Source organism: Sus scrofa, chromosome X (genome assembly GCF_000003025.6).
Source record: "Sus scrofa isolate TJ Tabasco breed Duroc chromosome X, Sscrofa11.1, whole genome shotgun sequence".
NCBI classification, from domain to species: domain Eukaryota; kingdom Metazoa; phylum Chordata; class Mammalia; order Artiodactyla; family Suidae; genus Sus; species Sus scrofa.
Genome location: NC_010461.5, coordinates 25,923,160 through 25,947,975, shown reverse-complemented (window position 1 = coordinate 25,947,975; position 24,816 = coordinate 25,923,160). Strand labels below are relative to the sequence as shown.

Here is a 24,816-nt window from a genome sequence, read left to right as displayed (position 1 = left end):
GCCCTCTTGGAAGGAGCACTAAGAGGGGGAACTTGGCTTAACAACAACAACGAAAAACCCTCACAAAAATCCAGCTGCTAGTAATAATTGAATATTTTGTCTTTTGATTTGTGTTGTTTTGGTGAGCCCCAGAATAGCAGTTTAAAGTGTTTAATTGGTTTTCCTCTGTTCAATTTTATTAAGCTGTCCCGGGCTCTTGAGTCGGCAAACTTAGCATTTTTTTTAAAAAAGCTGAGCTTGCTTTCTCTAGAAGATTTTCCTCCAGTTTATTCAGCTTAACTTCTCATATCTGATGCTGAACACTCACCAGCTGCTGGGCATGCAGGAAAAAAAGAAAAAAGGTCTCAGTAATGGCATGTGAAGTTTTCTATTTTGCCTCAGAATATGTGCAGCTCAAAGAAAAACAGTGTGAACAAGTTTCCCTCTGCTGTTGGACAATATGCCCAATAATTAACTTATTGTGAATGCCTGAGGGTCTCACCGTCTTCCACAGCATGCAATGATAGAAGCAAGCAGCAGGCAGGGGCTCAGGAGAAGCAGGCAACATGACTGCTCTGCTACTGACCGTCTGTGTGATCATGTGTATAATGACTTTGATGACTGACATCCCAACATCCACTCCTTCTGAGTGATTACTCCGAATCAAATGATTACTCACAACCCTGGCTGCATACCAAAATCACCTCTGCCACTTGCTAAGGTTTCACATACAGTTAATGAGATATAGCCAAGGAGGAAGGCCTCTGGTCTAGGCTAATCATTGTTCTGATTATTTGGATAATCATTTCATTGTTGGTAATTGATCAATGAGACTTAATAGCAAAGGATAGCTATTTTCTTTCCTTTTTTAGGGCCACACCTGCCCCACGGCATATGGAAATTTCCAGGCTATGGGTCGAATCGGAGTTACAGCTCTTGTCCACAGCCACAGCAACATGGGATCTGATCCATATCTGAAACCTACACTATGACTTACTGTGGCTCATGGCAACACCAGATCCTTAACCCATTGAGCAAGGCCAGGGATTGAACCTGCATCCTCATGGATACTAGTCAGGTTCATTACCAAGGAGCCATGATGGGAACTCCACTAATTCTTACTAAGTGCTTATTCTCTCAGCCTTTGCTACATAACAAACCACCCTAAAACTTAGTGACTTTAATCCGCAACTTATGATTCTATGGGTTGGCTGCCAAGTTCTTCAGATCTGAGATGATAGCTATCCTTTGAGTCTTGAATTAGGTGATTGCCAAAGGTGTTTCCACTATTAACATTTATGATTTTAATGACACTGTTGATAAGGGCAGTAATTTGCTGATTATGGCAGAGGGTCTATATACTAGCAAAAAGCTTAACGCCCGGCAAATATTTGGCCTTGTTTTTGTATTATTCTTATATTGCTGCTATAAGAAATTACTACAAACTTAATGGTTTAAAATAACACAAATTGATTATCTTCCAGTTCTATCCTTTGGAAATTCAGCACTGATCTCAGTGGGACTGGAGCCTCTAGGGGAGAATTAATTTCCTTGCTTTTCCAGCTTCAGAGACTGGTGTCATTCTTTGTCTTATGGACCCCTTCCTCCATCTCTGAGTTCAGCAAAGGGAGACTGAGTTCGTCTCACACCACATCTCCTGGACCCTCCTTTCACACTTCTCTCTGACCACAGCCCACAAAAGTTCTCTGCCTTTAAGGAATCACTTGATTAGACTGGCTCCACTAGGGACTCCAAAAAGATCTTTCCATCACAGGTCTTTAGCAAATCCTTATTCATATCTCCAAAATTCCCTTTCACCATGTGAGGTAACATGTTTAGCTTCTGGGCATTAAAGCACAGACATCTTTGGGGGACCCATTGTTTTGCCTACTACAGTTGTCTTGGCAAATGTGTTTACTGAGCATTACAGTACATGTATAGTGGCATTTTAAATCTTAAAACTATATATATATATATATATATATATAATATTCTGCAATCATTTATTTGGGTTTAGAATCATCTTCTAAGTGTCAAAAGTCTCACTGGGATGGGGGTGGGGCTGTCTGAGCATTCACTGGTGTGCTTCTAGATGCCTCCCACTGGGCATTATGTCCTGGAACACTTCTGGAGTGACTTTTGGTTACATATTTTTTAGAAAATGAATTTCAGTCCATTTTTTTTAGTATATTTATATAGTCTTGCAATATACAAACTTAGGATTTTTAAATTCCCTTTATATTCATGATTATTTCCCTATTTTCCATTTCTAATTGTGTGTATTTCTCCTTTCTTTTGTTTTTATTGATCTGGCTTGCCGAGGACTGTATTCTTCTGTACTTTCAGACATGGAACCCTTAGACTTATCCATCAGCTTGGGGAACTGGTTGCCATCCCTGTTGCCCCTGGGCTGAACTGACCCTTCCTGGGACAGCAGGCAAACAGTACAGGGGAGCCACAGTACGGCTCCAGGGCCAGGAATGGAGCTTCACTTGGCAGTAGGAGCCAGAGGGTCCAACCAGGCCAGGCCCTGTGGATGTGTCAGAGATGGCTGGTCATGTCACTCCCAGGACCTCAGTGAGCTACAGAAGAGACCCACTGAAGCTTTAACCAGAAGCTTTCTTGAGGCTGTAGGCTCCCAGAATAACCCTTTCTCACATAATAAACTCTGTTTCCCTGTTACTTCATTCTTTTTGGCCCAATCTTCCCTAGACCTGACTTTATAGTTGCTGTTCCTTTTCTAATTCTTGTTTACTTCGCTTGCATGTGAATATCAAAGTTTATCATAGGATGGGGAGAGGGACTGTCCGCAGTTTCAGACTTTCTGAATCCCTGTTGTCAAACCGCGTTGTATCCTCAGGGCACCCCACTTTGGGAATCACAGACATGCAGAATATTCCACCATTCTGCCCAGTTCTTCACCCTTTCCAGTCTGTTTCTCCAATGTCTCATTTTTAAAAAATATTCTTTTAAAAAAATATGATTCAAAATTCTAATCATGGAGCTAACACAAAATCTTGAAAGTACCAGAGAGCACAAAGAAAACTGTAAAGTTATCTAGAACCTATTATCTAAGGTTAAGCACAGCACCATTTTAGTATATTTCCTTTAAAATCTACGAACACAATATTTCTGAAAAAATGAATTCACACTGTATGTATATATCTTCACTATCTTCTCTTTTCACTTACCACTAAAGCATGAACTTGCAGAAAATATGTCTTAAATTTAATGCCTACACAGCTTTCCATAAAGATAGGACTGACATGGTTTACTTAACGGATCCCTTATTTTTGGACATTTACACTGCTGCTAAACTTTCACTCATCAAGAGCAAACATTCAGGAGTTCCCGTTGTGGTGCAGCAGAAATGAATCCAGCTAGTATCCATGAGGACGCAGGTTTGATCCCAGGCCTCGCTCAGTGGGTTAAGGATCCAGTGTTGCTGTGAGCTGTGGTGTGGGTTGCAGATGCGGCTCATATCTGCCGTTGCTGTGGCTGTGGTATAGGCCAGCAGCTGCAGCTCCAGGTTCAGCCCCTAGCCTGGGAACTTCCACATGCCATGGCTTCAGCCCGAAAAAGAAAAAAAAGAAGAGCAAACGTTCATTCACAAATATTTGTACATAAATAGTTGGGCACAATCTTTAAGATCAAAATGAAGTACTGACTAAAATCTTGGGTTTTTTCTTTTTTGGCTGTACTTGGCAGTATGTGGAAGTACCCAGGCTAGGGATCAAACCCTTGCCACAGCAGCAACACAAGCTGCTACAGTGACAACACCGGATCCTTAACCTGTTGTGCCACAAGAGATATCCCTAAAATCCTGGAGTTTAGAGTTAGATTTTCTAGAAATGGAATTTTACCTCCTTTTAAATGGAATTATACCCCTTCTCAATGTGCGCTGGCAGGCTAGTGAAAATGCTAGTTCCTAAGACCTCAAGCTACTTAGCGAAAAATCTGTGATGAATATTGAACTTCTGTACTTTTAAAGAAGTTTCCATAATAGTGATGCACACTCAGTGATCTGTGATGCCACCTCCAACTTTTCCTTTTCCTGAACTTTGTTGACACTTAAATGTGATGGCCCCTAATTCAATCTGATATTCCTTAGAATAACCTTCTGGCAGAATAAAAGGAAAAGCAAGATGGAAAAGATACATATAAAAGATATGGAGCCACTTTCTCTGTCCTACTCACCAAATGTGTCCAGTTTCTTTCTTAGAGGCTAATTCTTCCTACCCTGTCACCTTAAATCAGAGCAGGTATTTCTTTAAGGATTTCTAAAAATTAAAATGCATGTATTGGAGTTCCTGCTGTGGCACAGTGGGTTAATGAACTGGCTTTGTGTCTGTGGAGGTGCCGGTTCGATCCCTGGCCCAGGGCAGTGAGTTAAGGATCTAGTGTTGCTGCAGTTGTGGTGTAGGATGCAGCTCCAACTTGGATTCAACCCCTGGCCTGGGAACTTCCATATGCTGTGGGTGTGGCCAAAAAATAAATAATAAAATAAAATGCATGTATTAAAACCAGATGTGTGAGTGCGTGCATGTATGTGTCTCATTCTGAGAGGTGATTAGAAGGAAGCTAAATTTATTGTGTGTTTATTATGCACCAGGACCTTCTTAAGTGATATATCTACTCTAGCTTACAATGTTTCAACTTTATGGTAGTGAAAAACTCTGCTTCTGAATTTTGATCTTTTTCAGGGCTACTGATAATGTGGTCTAATCCTCTCTTGTGATGCTGGGTAGCAACAGCTCCCAGTCAGCCTCGCAATCATGGGGGAAACAACCTATACCCTCAAAACCATTCTGTACCCATACAAGCATTCTGTTTTTCACTCTCAGTAGTAAATAAATTACATGAGATATTCAGCACTGTCTTATAAAATAGTCTTCGTGTAAGTGATTTTGCTAATACAAGTGCTCTGGACATGTTCAAGGTAGGCTAGGCTAAGCTAGGATATTTGGTAGGTTAGGTGTATACAATGCATTTTTGACTTACAATGGGTTTATTGGGACATAACCCCATCATAAGTCAAAGAAGATCTATCTATTTATCTACTATCTACCTATCTGGCCCTCAGTAGCCCTAAAAAGTAGATATTCTCCCCATTCTGTAGATGAAGAAACAAAGCCATAGGAGGTTAAAGGTTAAACAATTTAACCAAAGTCTGGCAATTCATAATAAATGATGATGCTTGGTTATAAACATAAGATGTGAGTCTAGACTCTATTCTTTAAACCCACTCCTATCGGGTACCATTATAATTTCACTTCTGTATAAACAATATTAAAAATAGTAACAGCTACCACTTACGACATGCTCACTCAGTGCTAATCACTATATCCACTGACATTTCATTTGATTTTCACAGCAAGGTTCTGAGGTATTATTTTTATTGTATTATTTAGGAAACCAAGCTCAGAGACATGAACTGATTTTCCCATGGGTACACAGCTAGTAAGTGGCAAAACTAAAATTCTGCCTATATCTTGCTGACTCTAAATCCCAGAGTCTTAACCACTGCTTTATTTCAATAGTAAAGAATATCTTAGGAGATGAAAACGTCTTTGGTATATTAGATTATTAGCAGTAAATAATCTTGTTTCACTTAATAGCAAAGAGAATTAACGAGAATGGCAGGCAGAATTGGTCCCAGAAGAATAAAAATGGTTACAGGGGAAGAGGTGAGATGAGTTTTGTATAGACACATTCCTGACACTGGCGTCTATGCAGAAGGTCCTCAATCTGAAGATACTGCTGAACTCTGACTAACCAGTTCAGAAAAGCCACTGCCCTAAAACTGGACTGTGAAACCAATTCCCATTTTCATATCGTGGTTTCTGACATCTGAGTCCACCCCTGGAAATCCCGCTATCTCAACAAGGCAAATATGCCCTAGGCTCAACCCTGCCTGGGTCATGGAGAACCTCATTTGCCTAAGCAAAACCCTTTAAGCAAAGGTTTGGCCACACAAAAAAGGAGCCGGATTCTTGGAATCAGCCATTTAGCATGGGAAAAATGTTTTCCAATCACACTTAAAGGGTTTTTACTCTCCTCCTCAAAGCCAATACAAAATAAATAAATCAGGATATTTTAAAGATGCATACAGTACACAAAGTATTGTACCACTGATTGCTGTTTTTGAGCTAAATCATCTACAAGAAAGGCAAAACAAGAATTGAAGAAATGTGTTTTCTACACCGAGCACTTTAAAGAAAGTTATGATTAAGGTAAGTAGAATTGAAAGAGGTAAGGGAATATTGATTGTCATAAAGTTAATGATCACAAAGTGTGTTAGAGGAGATGGTTCAAGGAGAAGACAAAGATGTCAGAGCAGAAACAGAGCTCATGGGCCACTTACAGGTGGTACTTCACAAGTCTTAGGGCTTTCAGTTGAGTATTCTGTTTATTCTATATTTCACATAACTTTTTTTTTGTCTTTTTAGGGCCACACCTGTAGCATATGAAGGTTCCCAGGCTAGGGGTTGAATCAAAGCTACAGCTGCCAGCCTGCATCACAGCCACAGCAACACCAGGTCCCAACTGCATCTGTGACCTATACCACAGCTCACAGCAACACCGGATCCTTAGCCCATTGAGTGAGGTCAGGGATCAAATCTGCATCCTCATGGATGCTAGCCAGATTCGTTTCCGCTGAGCCACGACAGGAACTTCTCACAAAGCTTTTTAAGCAATATGTAAGTAGTTGGATGAAGCTACTTAAATTAAAGTTTCATAGAAATTCAGGTTTTCCTACAGGTAAAATTCCCCTCACTACTAGGTAGTAAAGTGTGGAGTGTTTCACAAAATCAGACAAAAATTACCTGGTGGCTGCTTGTGGTTTTGTGGTCTTAGATTAGGCCATCTCTGTGAGACCAAAAGCCTCCATGGGTGAATAGGTTTGTGCGATTTTGACCAAAACTGAACAATTCAGCACTTTCCCACAAGGATCAGAATTCTGGAAACTACCTTCCCTATCTTGTCAGGAAATAAAACATCTTGTGGACTGGTATTAGGCCAACTTTTTCAACCATGGATGTCATTTTGAGCAAGAATGTTGCACCTAAATGGTTTCACAGACCATTTGATACTACAAAAGCAAATTTCATGAGAATTGCTGGAAAGACTGGCATGACTTTAAATGAAAATCCAGTGGTTTGATGTCTCTTTTCAAAAATTTAATACTTAATCCTTCCAAAGTAAAATATATGGTTTTAGCCTTGCAACCGATACTATTATCGATGGAGAGTAATCTAATGAAATGAACACTGGGTTCTACGGCAAGCTCTACAATTGCATATTTCCAGAGTTGTTACTTGATGTGGTGGCTTTAAATGATGCCAATTTATCTAAGCTGGAACTGCATTTCTAGTAATTTCTTTCCCCAGGTTAGACTGGCCACAAGAGAAATGTGTATGAGATTTAGGTGAAGCAGCAGCCAGCTCTGGAGGTCAGTGCAGCGCTCCACGCACTGTGCAGCTCACACACACTACTGCTTATCTGCCAGTTCAGCTTGCTGGCACCAGCAGCCACCAGCTCTCAACTCCTTTGGCTGCTGTACCTCTTGCCCTTCAGTCTCTCTGTCTTGGCCAGGCACATGTGTAGCTCAATGAAGAAAGGCACTGTCCATCAAGGTTGGAGGTGGTGAGAGATAAACACCAATTGGTCCCAGTGGGTTCCAGTTTGTTTTTGAAGGTTCTAATTTGTGCTCATGCTCCTTTACCTCAGATCTAGCTTTTCTCCCTGACTGCTAGTTCTGCTAACCTGCTGTGACTTCAGACTCACCACCAGAGACGAAAGCAACAGCTTTATGTAGACCCCTCCACTAGCTCTCACAACTGCTCAAGATCTAATCCATATAATAAAGCCCTTATCTGATATCACTCAAAAGGGTTCTGCTTCTCTAATCAAACCCTAACTAATACAGTTGATGTTATAGAGCCTCGGTTACTTCATCTGTAAAATGGAACAAGGATACTAGAAGACATTAGTTTCTCTTCTCCAATAGATACCAAAAATTTTAGCTTCTGTTAACAGTCTCTGCGATCAGTGTGACAAAGGTGGGAGTCCTTCAAAACTCTTTTAAAATGTTCTTGAATGTATGATCATTACTACTATAGAGAATGACTGCTCATTAAATAAGTGGTTACTATTCCTATCATAGTAATAGCTAACATTTAGAGTACGTACCATAGGCAGACACTGTAATTTACTGACATAAATTAATCTGAATTAATCCTAAAAATAACCCTACAAGGTAGGTAATGTTCCATTTCATAGATGAGAAAAATGAGGCTGAGGAAGGACAAGTCAGTCAGTAAGTGGCTGAGCTTAGATTCTAATTCAAGAGGTAAGATACAGAGGCCAAGTTCCCATGCTTTCTATAGAGAATAACATGCCTGAAAACATAGTCTCTGTCCTCAAGAAGCTTACCATGTAATGGGCAAGAGAGTCAAGTTTATTATAATTCAGCCATGGAATTCTACCATATTTGAGTAGATAACAAGACCTACAAATCAGACAGGGAGGTCTAAATGAGTTTATATTAGAGCTGAACTATGAAAGACAAATTTGGATTTACTCAGAAGAAAAGGGAAGGAAGTCCACTCCACGCAGCTAAAAAGGCATGAACAAAAGCTTGGAGATATGAAGTAGCTTGTCATGTTGAGGGATTTTCTGAAATATCCTGAATATTTCAGAGTGGTCAGAGAAAAAGATATGAGTGTAAAGGGAGAGAAGGAGAGAAGCAATGTCAGCAAAGGAAGAAGGGGTCTGATTTCTGTGCACTAATCTAAGTTGTCATAATGCTATGGGGATTAAGGCATTTTTTTTTTTTTGAGCAGAGTGACACTGTCATATTTGCATTTAATAAACCTCAAGATCTCTGGCAGCAGCTTAGAGGATGGTCTGGCCTTGGGAGAGAATGGATACAGGGATAACAGCAAACTGGATGCAAGGAATGAAGAAATGAGGAGGTGGACTCTTCTAAATCGAGAGGCAGTGTGAGCCTGGAGAAAATGAATTGTAGCAGTCTTGTCCTTTCATGACCTCAGCCCAGGTCATGAAGGCTTTAGCTGCTTACTGAGCTCTCCTTGTCCCAAGACCCATCACTGGAAGGTGGTAGGCATCCCTTGAGATTCCTCAAAAAACACTACCAGTGTCCAAACTGTATGAGACATGATAACCTTGAATTGGAAAACCTCTTGGTGCATTGGCAAGTGAGCCATGAACATTTTCATTGAAAGCTTTTCCATAGGACATTATGGATCCTAACTACTGAGAATCAGTACTTAGAATGAGAAGGGCAAGTAGTGCAGTGGAAATGTAGGCATGGCTCTGATTCCTGAGTCCACCATTATATTTAACCTAGCTGAGTCTCAACTTTGTAATATGTCGAGAGCTTAGTAAGTTATACCTGCAGCATGACTCAAAGGATGAAATCAGCTACCACATCTTAAATACTGAGGTTGTTACCTCGCACTTAAGAAGCCAGCCACCTTTCCTTACTTTTCTTCCTATTTCTACGGCACTATCCATATGTGGTAAATGATAGCTATGTGTCAATATCACACAAACATATGCTAGAAGGAAGCTAACCTTATTGAGTGCTGAATGTGTAATGATGGTGCTAAATATTCCACATTCATTGTTTCAATTTTTAGAAGGATGTGTGGTTCTGACTTTCATGTGAAGTAAGAGTATTAACTCCCTATCATCTGAATAAAATCTTCCATGCTTAATCACATTAACACTGAAATAAAAGTCAGAGAAGAATCAGGACTTTTGGTCTCAACTAAAATTGATTTTGAATTCAAAGGTTAAAATCTCAGGATAATATACTGAAATATACAGTCTATATTTTAATTACAGGACTCGTATTTAGTCTTCTTTTTCTTTAAATACTCCTATAATGTTAAAAGGAGGAACTTGTTTTATAAATTTATATTAAAAATATTCAGTTCACTCTGCCCTTGATGTAACAAATCCAAAACCCTTCTGGCCATGTTGGTAGTCTCCAAGCTCCTTAGGACTAAAATTGACAGCTGAACTCTGCTCAAGGGAGCAATGGGAAGATTAATGTTACTTTGCATTTTTCCCAATCACAGCATTTCTATTAGATTCATAATAATTGACCCTTGTGTGTGGATCCTCCACTTGGGAATAACTGACGAATTAGTAGCTCGTAAAATGGCACCTGCTCAATTGTCCCTTAACAACAAGTGCAATAAAAATTGCCCAAATTCATAAATGTGATAGAAAATGCTGCCATAATGATTATAATGGATCTCCTTAGGTCTGTGGTATTTTATCTGCTTCCCTAAGAGGTTTTTTTTAATCTTCCCTTCATATCCTTAACTGAAAATATTTTAAAAGTTTGATGTAAAGCCATAAAATAACGCCATTTGGTATTAAGTCAATCTTCCCTCTTAACCCACTCTACAGTGACTAGGCATTTTAATTAGTGCAAATCTCTTTTGTCCATGAGTAATTTTAATGAGTGTTTTGGCTGTGCTCTTTTATATGGCTTTAAGCTTGCATATTTTTATCCTAAATTTTGCTTTCATCCCTAAGTGAAATCTGGTTGATTTTCAAATGAGAACAGGAGTATCTTGGGGCCATTTTGCTAAGTTACTCAATGTGTTTGGGTTCCTGAGGGAAAGCACTGTAGCAGAGGGAGTTGTTTGTGTTCAAAATACAATTAGTCACACAGCAAGTCCCAAATAACAGTGGCATCTCGGGGCTATCTTTTTTAGTTGAGTACTTTCACTTTACTTCATAATTTTTCTTCTAATTATAGCAAGAAGGAGACAGGTCAAAAGACATGTGCACCAAAAGACATGAACAAGAATGTACACAGCAGCACTATTTGTAATAGCCCCCAGACTGGAAGCTGCCCAATGACCCCTCAACAATAAAACAGATAAATACATCACTGCATAGTCTTACAATGGAATACTATAGAGCAATGAGAATAAATAAATTATAACTACTCACAAGTGTCAGGATAAATAACAGCAATAAAATGTTGAGTAAATGAAGGCTGACACAAAAGAGTACACATTGAATTTTTTTTTTTTTTTACTTCTACCAAGTTCAAATTCAGAGAAAGTAATTTATGGTCTTAAAACAGTGGTTTTATCAGGGAGGGGGACTGTGATCACATGGGTGCATGTGAGGCTTTTAGGTATTATTCTCTATCTTGATATGAGTACTGGCTACATAGATATATTCACTTTATGGAAATTCACTGAGAAATACGCTTATGATTTGTGTACTTCTCTTGATATAAATACATGTCTTCAATAAAAATTAAAAGTGACCATGCAGGAGTTGCTTTTCCATTGGTTAAGTTGTTTCTTGTTCACGAAGCATATGAGAAAGCATAAGAAATTTCTAGCTGAGAATAATGACTGATGAATATAGGAGCAATTTGGGCTTACATTTAGGCACCAGAAAACTCATCAGCAAGAGTATAAAAGTGAAGTTTAGTCATAAAACTGAAAATACCCCTGGCTCAATAAGCCAACAATTATATACAAATTGCCAAGTTTATACTGCCCAAATTAGGTACCTCCCATTGCTCTATGGCAGTAAATAAGCATGTTAGGAATGAATAAACTGTTGTCAGTTGGGCAGGGACCTTTACAAATATTCCTTCAAAGAGGGGTCTGCCATCTGGAAAGGAGGTTTACAGACTCATCACTGCATGAGCGTCTATTAAAAGGACACGTGAACAGGAGACAATGAGGGAGAATAAATCCGAGCATTCTGCACTCACCTAGCCAGAGTATAAACTTTTTCACCAAGTCCAAACGTTGCAGCCCTCCTCAGCCCACCATTAAAAGTCCTAATGAAGCTGAGTCCTAAGCATAAAGCACACAACAAAAAAGAAGAGTAATGTCTCCTGCTCAAAGGCCAGTGAGTTTCACATGAACTAGGATAAAAATCACTCTGATCTTAGATGTTAGATTTTTCTCTATGTGGATTTAAAATAAAACACTTTCAACATTACCTCTTAATTTAAGAATTAAATTTGAATTGTATGTTTCACTTAAAAGATAGAATTATATCTTTAGCACTGAGGAGGAAAGAAAAACAATTCAAAATCTTGATCTTACAAAAATAAGTGTCCTCTGATTACACTCACACCCCTGCCCCCAATCCCCGACAGAATTCAGTGGCAAAGTGAGGCTCTGCATAAAATACGGCTCTCTGAGAGCAAGGAATTTAATCAGCATCCACACCTTTTACCTGCAGTGAGCTGGCTTTCCTATTACTCCTCCTGGTGCAGCAAAGATTTTTTTTTGTAATATACGACATTGCTCAAGCTCATCACAGCCCTTTGTTGATGCTGCCACCACAGATTCCCAAGTGGTCATTCCCTGAGTGGTATTTTTCAATAAATTTCTTCTGTTGCTTCTAGAATTCTCAGCACCTCAAGGAGAATGTGTATGCTCTCATCTCAGGTGTGCTACATACTTTAAATTCCTCTTAATCATGTGGTCAACAGAGAGTGAAGGATATTTTGGGAAACATCATAGCAAGTTATACATTGTATCCTTTAAATACATAACTTACCTAACTGTTTAAGGAAAAATGTAAAATGAAAAATTCCACAGCCATCTCTATAAATGAAACCATTAATACCACTGGTGAGCACTCCAAAATAAGGTTCAAGCAATCTATAATGCACCTATCCAGCGAAGCATGCAGAAGGCAGTTGAAGACACTTAGCTTGATTAAAACTTCCAAGCTCTTTATTTCCTTGTAGCTGTCAAATGTTTAGGGCACCTCAATTGTTACATTTTTTTTGACACCTCCCCCCACAAAGACAACTGTTTTAAAGCTACCTAATTTCAGAGTGCTTGACACATGGTGGAATCTTACTACATGGCTGAATGAATGAATGAATCAATGGTTGAATGGATAAACAAAGGATACAGTGGATGAATGGGTGGGTGGATGGATGGATATATTGATGGACTGGGGAATTAGCTATGCATTAACAATTAAGTTATTTCTTTATAAGCAGGCTTTTGCAATTTATAGTAATAGAAAAATTGTCTGGAAGTTCATACCCTTTGACCCCATTTCCCCCTCCCTCAAGCTGCTAGCAACTAGCATTCCAATTTCTGCTTCTATGAATTTGACTATTTTATATATATATATATATATATTTTTTTTTTTTGAGGGCCTCAGATGCAGCATATGGAAGTTCCCAGGCTAGGGACTGAATCGAAGCTACAGCTGCCAGCCTACACCACACCACAGCCACAGCAATCCCAGATCCAAGCAGCATCAGCTCACAGCAACGCTGGATCCTTAACTCACTGAGCGGGGCCAGGGATCGAACCTGAAGCTTTATGGATACTAGTTGGGTTTGTTTCCACTGAGCCACAACAGGAACTCCTCAATTTGACTATTTTAGATTCCACATACAAATAGGATCATAGAACATTTGTTCTTCTGCATCTTATTTCGTTTCACATAATATCCTTCAGTTTCATCCATGTGGTTGCAAATGACTGGCTCTCCTTTTTAAAGGCTGAATGATATTTCATTGTGCATATACCTTTCCTTTATCCATTCATCTATTAACGTACATTGAGGTTGTTTCCATATCTTGGTTATTGTGAATAGTGCTACAATGGGCAAGGGAATGCAGATATCTCTTTGAGATACCGATTTCAATTCCTTTGGATAGATGCCCAGAAGTGAGATTGCTGGATCATATGGCAGTCCTATTTTTAATATTTTGAGGAACCTCCATAGCATTTTCCACAGCAACTACATTTTACATTCCCAAAAACCACATACAAGTGTTCTGACTTCTCCATAACTGCCATCACTTTTTGTCTGTTGTTTTGAGGTTTTTTTGTCTTATTTTTTTAATTTTTTTGTCTTTTTGCCATTTCTAGGGCTGCTACCGTGGCATATGGAGGTTCCCAGGCTAGGGGTCTAATCAGAGCTGTAGCCGCCGGCCTACACCAGAGCCACAGCAACTCGGGATCCGAGCTGTGTCAGCAACCTACACCACAGCTCATGGCAACACCGGATCGTTAACCCACTGAGCAAGGCCAGGGATCAAACCCACAACCTCATGGTTCCTAGCCAGACCCATTAACCACTGAGCCACGACAGGAACTCCTGTTTTATTTTTTGATGCTAGCCATCATAACAGGTGTGAAGATCTCACTGTAGCCTTTATTTGCATTTCTCTGGTGATGAGTGATGCTAAGCATATTTTTATATAGCTATTTGTGTGTCTTTTTTGAGGAATAATTATTTTTGAGGTTCGAAACTTCTTGGAATTACATAACTTAGGTTGTTTGTTAAGACTTCCTCTTTTAGGAAAAGGAGATTTTGCTGTATCTACCTGGTATTCGTTTTAACAACCTTGAATACATAGACCAACCAATATCATTACTCATCTCAAAAACATCAGATTTTAGAAAGAGCACATGCTTGCTGTTGTGTACTTTCTCTAACCACTAACATTGTCTACTTAATAAAACCATCCATGATTGATGGGTACATCATTTAAGTATAGCTTAGCAAGGCTAATGTGTGAAGATCATGGAAATCTCTACCAATACATTAGAGTCCTATTTACATCATCAAAATCAGAATTTCTTTCTTGTTTCTGTGTCTAACTCAGTAAGATTGTTTTTCCTTTTTACAAACATGGGGTTTATCATTGTTTGGGGGGAAGTACTGTCATCAAGTTAGTCAGGAAGGATTTTGCAGTTGGTTTTTATCTCCAGATAAACAAGTCTATCTTTCCCTTTGTTTCTCCTGCTGCTTCACAAACAGTTTTGCAGTTCTAAGAAAAATAAATTACAATAGGAATCTTAGGTTTTCTGCTTTTGCTTCCGCTAGGGAAAAGTTGATTATTTAAGAGTTCAGAAAGCAGGTTCAATGTTGATCTTCAAGGTTTATTTGCATCAATAAATAAATGCAAAGCAATCCCAGCAACCATAAAATACTCTTGCCATAGGATTTTTTATAAAGACATGGAGGCCCAAGTGTACAATACATATGCATGATAATAATTACTAGGAATGGTTAGTTCCAGTGTATAAGGCTTTCATTGTAAAACCCAATCCCTCAATGACCATCCTTTAACTTCAATATGATAATTAGATTAGGCAATGGATGACAAATAATACGAAAGATGTTGGCTACCATTAGTGAACAACTGACTGTTATTAGACAAAACCTGGCAAAGAACAGTAGTCATGTTTGATTCGGTTCTTTAAAAATTATCCAGTCTTTTATTTAAAGCAATCTGCCAAAAATGCACAGACAGACAACCAAGGGATTATCAGTCCTCAACACACTTTTGTCCAAGAATCAGAAAGAACTTCTCAGCACAATATCTATATCCACTGGGCCCTGATCAGTAAATTAATGATGTAGGAAGTCATTTCATGTTACTTTCTTTGAGATGGACTGCCAAATCACAATTCAAAGCAATATGTTTTCTGCCAGTTGAAAAAATAGAAGGGTGTTTTGCTCTGATTGTAGTTTGGTTTTGTTCTATTAGGAGCTCCATTCTGCTGCTGTTCACTCATTATTAACCTATGATGGATACTATTATACAGTTGCTATATGTGCACTTATTTTCAGTGAGGAGCAACTCACTGATAGCAATCTGACAAAGCAGATCTATTAGGGTATCATTTGTTGTGTGTGAATGTCTATAGAATAGAAAAAGGAAGAGCAGGTATGTTCTGAGAAATACTAGTGCACTGCCTCATTATATTATGTATTAACCTACCTATGGATCACTGAAACAGGATACAAAGATCAGAAATAAACACACAGCCTTATGGTTAACTCATCTTGACAAAAGAGGCAAGAATATACAAAAGAAAAAAGACAGTCTCTTTAATAAATTGTACTGGGAAAATTGGACAGCTACATGTAAAAGAATGAAATTATAACGTTCTCTAATACCACATATAAAATAAACTCAAAATGGATTAAAGACCTAAATGTAAGGCTGGATAACATAAAACTCCTAGAGGAAAACATAGGCAGAACATTCTTTGCCATAAAGTGCAGCATTATCTTTTTTGATCCACCTTCTAAAGTAATGAAAATAAAAACAAACAAACCAAATGGGACCAAATTTAACTTAAAAAGTTTTGCACAGCAAAGGAAACCATGAACAAAACAAAAATACAACCCACAGAATGAGAGAAATGAAATGACAGGGGATTAATCTCCAAAATATGAAATCACCTTGGAGTTTCCTTTGTGGTTCAGTAGAAACAAACCTGACTAGTATCCATGAGGATGTGGGTTTGATCCCTGGCCTCACTCAGTGCATTAAAGATCTGACATTGTTTTGAGTTGTGGTGTAGGTCACAGATGCAGCTCGGATGCAGCTGTCCAATTTTCCCAGTACAATTTATTAAAGAGACTATCTTTTTTCTTTTGTATATTCTTGCCTCTTTTGTCAAGATGAGTTAACCATAAGGCTGACTAGTATCCATGAGGATGTGGGCTTGATCCCTGGCCTCACTCAGTGCATTAAAGATCTGGCATTGTTTTGAGTTGTGGTGTAGGTCACAGATGCAGCTCGGATCCAGCACTGCTGTGGCTGTGGCATAGGCTGGCAGCTGTAGCTCTGATTCGACCCCTAGCCTGGAAACTTCCATAAGCTGCAGGTGTGGCCCTAAAAAGCAAAACAAAACAAATAGAAATTTCATTCATATATATATATATATATATATATATATATATATATATATATATATCAGTTAAAATGGAAAGAAGATCTAAGTAGACATTTCTCCAAAGAAGACAGATGGCCAAAGAGCACATGATAAGATACTCAACATTGCTAATTATTAGAGGAATGCAGATCAAAACTACAATGAGGTATCATCTCACACCTGTCAGAATGGCCATCATTAATAAGTCTACAAACAATAAATGCAGGAGAGGATGTGGAGAAAAGGAATCCTGCAACACTGCTGGTAGGAATGTAAATTGGTACAACCACTATAGAAAATAGTACAGAAGTTCCTTAAAAAACTAAATACAAAACTACCATATGACCCAGCAATCCCACTTCTATGCATCTATCCAAAGAAAACCATGACTTGAAAAAATACATGTATTCCAGTGTTCACTGCAGCACTATTTACCATAGCCAAGACATGGAAGCAACCTAAATGTTCATTGACAAAGGAATAGATAAAGAAGATGTGGTACATATATACAATGGAATATTAGCCACAAAAAGGAAAAAAATACTGCCATTTGCAGCAACATGGATGGACCTAGAGGTTACTACAATAAGTGAAGTCAGACAGAGAAAGAAAAATACCATGATATCGCTTATATGTGGAACTGAATTAAAAATGATACAGAAAAACTTACTTACAAAACAGAAACAAATTCACAGATTTCAAAATCAAACTTATAGCTACCACAGGGGAACCTGTGGGGGGCGGGGGTGGGATGAATTCGGAGGCAAGTGATAACATATAAACAATACTATATAAAATAGATATAATTAACAAGAACCTACTTTATAGTACAGTGAAATATACTCAATAGTTTTTAATAATCTATATGGGAAAAAATAATGGATATATATATAACTGATTTACTTTGTTGTACATCTGAAACTAATACAACATTTTAAGTCAACTAAACTCCAACAAAATTAAAAGAAAACAAAAAACCACATATATGATTCAGATTTGTAAGATATCTGGGGTATAGCAATTAATATATTAGGAAGTAATATGTATTGATTGTTTATTGAATGCAGTGTTTGCTGAGCACTTACATAAATTCCATTTGAGTCAGCCCTCATGTTAACCCTAGGAGGTAAATTTTAACCTAATTTTAAAATTGTTTATGAAAACACAAGTGAACAAATATATATTAATTATACATTTCCATGATTTTCCAAATGTATGGAAACTATACATTTCCATAGTTCCATTGACTGAGCACAACTATGAAAGTAGCAGCCAGATCAAGAAACAGAATATGATCAGCATTGTAGAAGCTAACATCCTACCTCCTTTCCATCACAAATACCTCCTCTTCAAGGAGACAAATACCCTTACTTCTTACAGTAAATATTTGTTTTGCCAGTTTTAGTGTTTTACATTAAAAGAATCATAGAAGGGAGTTGCCTAGTGGTTAAGGCTAAGTGTTGTCACTGCTGAGGCTTGGGTTACTACTGTGGCACAGGTTCGATCCCTGGCCTAGGAACTTCCACATGATACAGGAATGGCCAAAATAAATACATACATACATACATACATAATCATGGAATTTGTACTCTTCTGTTTTCTTTCACTCGACACCAGGTAGGGGAGATTCATTTATGAGACTGAGAGAAGTTGTAGATAATTCATTCTTATCACTATCCAGTTTGTCCACTGTATGAATACGGCATTATGTAGAGACAAGGTTTCAATATAAGTTTAGCTATGAAATTCACTATTCTACATATTTCAGTCTCTAACAATAAAAGAAATGTTGTAGGCATTAAGCACTTGCTGGTTGTTACAGGTTGCTCCTGACATGGCATTTTCAAAATGCTGGTCCAGTTTTTGCCTTTTGTTTTAAATGCAGCAACAATGAATCAATATGACAATTAATCAATAAAAGAGACACAGAAAAATGGTTGGGTAGTGTTTAATTTCTAGGACAAATACTTTATACAACCATATGTACACTAAAAATGAAGGATTGCTGTGCAATTACATAGCTCTTGTAACAGACTGCAAACTCTGTGTCTATGGCAATGTGTGTATGTATATATATACATAACACACACACATGCACACACACATATTTGAGGTAATGTATCCCAATTACCACGATCCACTTCCAAGCCATATCTATTTAGAGTAACTAAATTAACTGCTTCCTCATTACTTGCATATGCAAAACTATCTGTTAGCTGATTTAATTGATAAAGCAATGAAAAGTGACCACTGAGTCCATTCATTTAACAGTTAGATGGATTTTTATCAGACTATTTATTGTGTACCTACCCTATGCCAGGCACTTTAGTAGATGCAAACATGCCATAGCCCAGATATTTTACATTTATTAATCAAAAAATGTAACCGAGTGGGTAATTTGTGGAGGACATTGCATTAATGCAATAGAAGATATGATAGGAAAAAATTGTGTTCCCACCCTAAAAAAACTGAGAAAGAAAATGGAAATTATATGTATGTAAACATAACTTAAAGGACAATATCATGCCACTCCTTTCTGGCCTGCAGAGTTTCTGCTGAAAAATCTGCCGATAGCCTTATCAGGGTTCCCTTGTATGTTATTGGTTTCTTTTCCCTAGCTGCTTTCAAGATTTTCTCTTTGTCTTTAATTTTGGTCAGTTTGATTAATGTGTGTCTCGGTGTATTCCTCCTTAGGTTTATTTTATATGGAACTCGTTGGGCTTCCTGGATTTGAGTGAGTGGTACCTTTCCCATTTTAGGGAAGTTTTCAGCTATAATCTCTTGGACATTTTACACAGAACTTGAACAAAATATTTTAAAGTTTGTTTGGAAGCACAAAAGACCCAGAATAGCCAAAGACATCCTGAAAAAGAAAAATGGAGCTGGAGGAGGGAGGCTCCCTGACTTCAGACTATACTACAAAGCAGCAATCATCAAAACTGTATGGTACTGGCACAAAGACAGACATATAGATCAGTGGAACAGGAAAGAAAGCCCAGAATTCAACCCATGCACCTACAGCCAACTTATTTATGACAAAGGAGGCAAGAATATACAATGGAGAAAAGACAGCCTATTCAATAAGTGGTGCTGGGAAAACTGGACAGCCACATGGAAAAGAAGGAAATTAGAACACTCCCTAACACTATACACAAAAATAAACTCCAAATGGATTAAAGACCTACATATGAGACCAGACACTATAAATCTCTTAGAGGAAAACATAGGCCAAACCCTCTCTGACATAAATGGCAGAAACATCTTCTCAGATCCACCTCTTAGAGTAATGACAGTAAAAACAAAAATAAACAAATGGGACCTAATCAAACTTAAAAGTTTCTGCACAGCAAAGGAAACCCTAAACAAAACGAAAAGCAACCCACAGAATGGGAGAACATATTTGCAAATGAATTGACTGACAAGGGATCAATCTCCAAAATTTATAAACACCTTCTGCAGGTCCATACCAAAAAAAACCAAACAACCCCATCCAAAAATGGGCAGAAGATCTAAACAGACAGTTCTCCAAAAACACACAGATGGGCAAAAAACTCATGAAAAGATGTTCAACATCACTCATTATTAGAGAAACGCAAATCAAAACCACACTGAGGTACCACCTTACACCAGCCAGAATGGCCATCAGCAAAACGTCTACAAACAGTAAGTGCTGGAGAGGGGGTGGAGAAAAAGGAACTCTAGCACACTGTTGGTGGGATTGTCAATTGGTGCAACCACTGTGGAAAGCAGTATGGAGAGTCCTCAGAAAACTATAAATAGAGCTACCATTGATCTAGCAATCCCACTCCTGGGCATCTATCCAGAGGAAACCATGAACTGAAAAGACACAAGTACTCTGATGTTCACTGCAGCACTATCTTCAATAGCCAAGACATGGAAACAACCTAAATGTCCACTGACAGAGGAGTAGATCAAGAAGAGGTGGTACATATACACAATGGAATATTACTCAGCCATTAAAAGGAACAAAATACTGGCATTTTTAGCAACATGGATGGACCTAGAAATTATCATGCTAAGTGAAGTCAGCCATACAATAAGACACCAACATCAAATGCTTTCACTGACATGTGGAATCTGAAAAAAGGACAGAATGAACTTCTTTGCAGAACAGATACTGACTCACAGACTTTGAAAAACTTATGGTCTACAAAGGGGTGGTGGGGGGATGCACTGGGGTTGTGGGATAGAAATCCTATAAAATTGGATTGTGATGATCATTGTAAACTACAAATGTAATAAGTTCATTGAGTAAGAAAAAAAGAGTTGTCAGGAAAAAAAAAAGGACAGTATAAGCTCAGTGTACTGAGAATACAGTTTGTGAAACAGGGAGCCAAAGAGACTCAAATGAGATTGGGCTAATCAAAAGAAAGTCAAGAAGAAAGAAATATTTTGTGACGAATTATAAGAGCAAGCATTCTGAGTAGTCTGGCTTATGTCCAATTTACAGCTGGAATGGAGCAGGGACTTGTGCCCTGAAAAACCCTTCCCTTCTCTGATTTCCCTAGTCTGCAGCAATTTTCCTTGCTCTTATATCCTAGAGCACTTGAATTCTGTATCACATGATTTAGAACAGTTCTCCATTGCTTGCTAATTGTGTCAAGAATCTTGATTCCTTAAATTGATTATTATCTCCTTGAGGGCAGAGAATTTTCCACAGCATTCTGTGATCTTATCTTTTTTCTTTTCCTTCCTTACTTCCTTCTTCTTTCTTCCTTTCTTTTCTTTCTAGTTTATTTACAACGTTGTGCCAATTTCTGCTGTACAAGGCGACCCAGTAATACATATATGTATATTCTTTTTCTCATATTATCTTCCATCATGTTCTATCCTAAGAGATTGGATATAGTTCCCTATGCTATACAGTAGGACCCCATTGCTTATCCATTCTAAATGTAATAGTTCGTATCTACCAACTCCAGACTTCCATTCCATTCCTCTCCCTCCCTCATCAGCAACCACAAGTCTGTTCTCTATGTCTGTGAGTCTGTTTTTATTTTGTAGATAGGTTCATCTGTGCCATATTTTAGATTCCGCATATAAGTGAAATCATATGGTATTTTTCTCTCTGTAACTTACTTCACTTTAGTGTGAGGATTTCTAGTTGCATCTATGCTGCTGCAAATGGCACTATTTTGTTCTTTTTATGGATGAGTAGTATTCCATTGTATATATGCACCACATCTTTTTTTTTTTTTTTTTGTCTTTTTGTCTTTTTGCCATTTCTTGGGCCACTCCCGCGGCATATGGAGGTTCCCAAGCTAGGGGCTGAATCGGAGCTGTAACTGCCAGCCTACGCCAGAGCCACAGCAACACGGGATCCGAGCCACGTCTGCAACCTACACCACAGCTCATGGCAACACCGGATCCTTAACCCACTGAGCAAGGCTAGGGATCGAACCCGCAACCTCATGGTTCCTAGTCGGATTCGTTAACCACTGTGTCACAACGGGAACTCCAGCACCACATCTTCTTAATCCATTCATCTGTCAATGGAAATTTAGGTTATTTCCATGTCTTGGCTATTGTAAATAGTTCTGCAATGAACATGTGGGTGCATGTATCTTTCTGAATGAATGTTTTGTCTGGATATATACCCAGGAGTGGGATTGCTGGATCATATGATAGTTTTATATTTAATTTTTCAGGAATATCCTTAACTGTTTTCCATAGTGGTTGTGCCAATTTACATTCCCACCAACAGTGTTGGTCCCCTTTTCTCCACGTATCTCCAGCATCTGTTATTTGTAGACTTATTAATAATGGTTATATGACCAGTATGAGGTGGTACCTCACTGCAGTTTTGATGTGCATTTCTCTAATAATTAGTGCCACTGAGCATCTTTTCATGTGCCTCCTGTCCATCTGTGTGTCTTCTTTGGAGAAATGTCTATTTAGGTCTTACCATTTTTCAATTGGGTTGCTTGCTTTTTGTTGTTGTTGAGTTATATGAGTTGCTTGTATATTTTGGAGATGAAGCCCTTGTCAGTTGCATCATTTGCAAAGATTTTCTCCCATTCTGTGGGCTGTCTTTTCTTTTTATGGTTTCCTTTGCTGTGCAAAAGCTTTTGAGTTTAATTAGATCTCATTGGTTTATTTTTGTTTTTATTGTCATTATGCTAGGAGGTAGATCAAACAAGATACTGCTGAGATTTATGTTAAAGAATGTTCTGCCTATACTTTCCCCTAGGAGTTTTATAGTATCTTGCCTTAAGTTTAGGTCTTTAATCCATTTTTTAAAGTTTTATTGAAGCATAGTTGATTCAAAAGGCTATAATAGTTTCTGCTGTACAACAAAGTGATTCAGTTATTCACATACGCACATTCACTGTCTTTCAGATTCTTTTCCCACATAGATTACCGTAGAATATTGGGTAGAGGTCTCTGTGCTATAGAGCATTTCCCCATTGGCCAATCATTCATTTTTCAGTATCTCACACTGTGTTGTGACACCTACTTGAGTAGCCAGAACTTGTGATTTAGTCTTTAAGATGCAACTTCTTTCCCTTAGAAATGGATCTGCTTGTGCTTCACTCTATTGAGGCCACCACATTAGAGAAGCTATGATATGAATGTAAGGATACAAAAAAAGGTCTTAATTTCAACTATTCTAAGATAATGTTAGTGACTGAAGTTAAAGTGGCTTGGGGGGAGGGGGCATTTTATATTTCAAGTAATGAGTCTCGCTTAGATGCAATATGTTACCCTGTGTGTGCTTAAAAAAATAATAGATTGGAGTTTCCGTCGTGGTGAAGTGCAGGTTTGATCCCTGGCCTTGCTCAGTGGGTTAAGGATCTGGTGTTGCTGTGAGCTATGATATAGGTCACAGACAAGGCTCGAATCTCATGTTGCTGTAGCTGTGGTGTAGGCCAGCTGTAGCTCCAGTTCGATCCCTAGCCTGGGGAACCTCCATATGCCTCGAGTGCAGCCCTAAAAAGCAAAAAAAAAAAAAAAAAAAAAAAAAAAAAAAAAAAAAGATTGGTTTTCCACCTAATGAAAAGATGAGTTAGAGTATGTAAGTAGAGGAAAGATTTTTCAACAGTGTTACAAATTGAATATGCAGCCCACCCAAAAGGGGAATGATGAAGGATAAGTGGGGGGGGCGCCAGAAAGTATCCACTGCCAATAATTTCAACAGTGTTACAAATTGAATATGCAGCCCACCCAAAAGGGGAATGATGAAGGATAAGGGGGGGGGGCGCCAGAAAGTATCCACTGCCAATAATCTGCAACATGAGACTATAGTGGAGGCTTTATTTGCATACATAGGGTATATCAGGGTACAACCTAGAGCCCTGTGAATATTTATAATGGACATATTCCCAACTAATGTATATTTAAGTTAATAAGTATTGTGATGGGTATACAACTTTATGGTATAGAAAGCCAGCATTCTTCTTCCTTTTATAAACTTCAGTTCATCTGTTAAGCACTGGGATCCACACAGGCAATTCCTGCTGGAAGAATATATTTGATGCTTTTATGTCAAAGAATAATTATGAAAAACCATATAAACTAACATTTTTGAAACATTTTCCTATATTTTAAACTGGTATAAAAAATGTAAGTTTTTAAAAAGTTTATTTTTGCTCTTATTTCTGCCTTTAGACTTTTTCATCTAGACGTGCATCTGTTAAAAATATTCTATTTTTGGAGAATACATTTTATTTATACCTTATGAGGAATAACTTCTCATACTGAGAAAGATGTATTAACACAAACAAGTATAGAATTGATTCTGAATAGTCCAGCCTTTTGTTAGTAACTAGACATCCTGTATCCATAATATGGTTTTAAGCTGTTATACTGAGAAAAACTTGCCTCTCTATTCATTGCTTTTATTTCAGTTGTACAGATCATTTAACATCTGTAAATTGTTCACTAAGACAAAAATCTGGCTTCACCATTTTACCGAAGTAGAAAAAGTCACTTGACCTTGATTGATCTGTTTATGCCAAATGTCTCTCAAAGGCAAATTTGCAAAACACCACTACTCCTGATTCTATTTAATGTATTATCTCTAATTGACATTGACATTCTATAGAAGAGTTTTATGCTTTCATGATTTCTTAAAAATGAAAATAAGTTG

At 38.1% G+C, this 24,816-nt stretch overlaps 1 protein-coding gene across 2 annotated transcripts in view; it reads right to left on the bottom strand.

Annotated features, from left to right (window-relative positions):
* LOC102159844 (melanoma-associated antigen B4-like) overlaps positions 1-24,816 on the bottom strand; it is a 134,780-nt gene that overhangs the window by 82,228 nt on the left and 27,736 nt on the right. For both annotated transcript variants that reach the window (XM_005673516.2, XM_021080241.1), the window contains exon 2: positions 11,762-11,846. The gene's annotated coding sequence lies outside the window, so the exon portion shown is untranslated. The remainder of the gene's footprint in view (positions 1-11,761; positions 11,847-24,816) is intronic.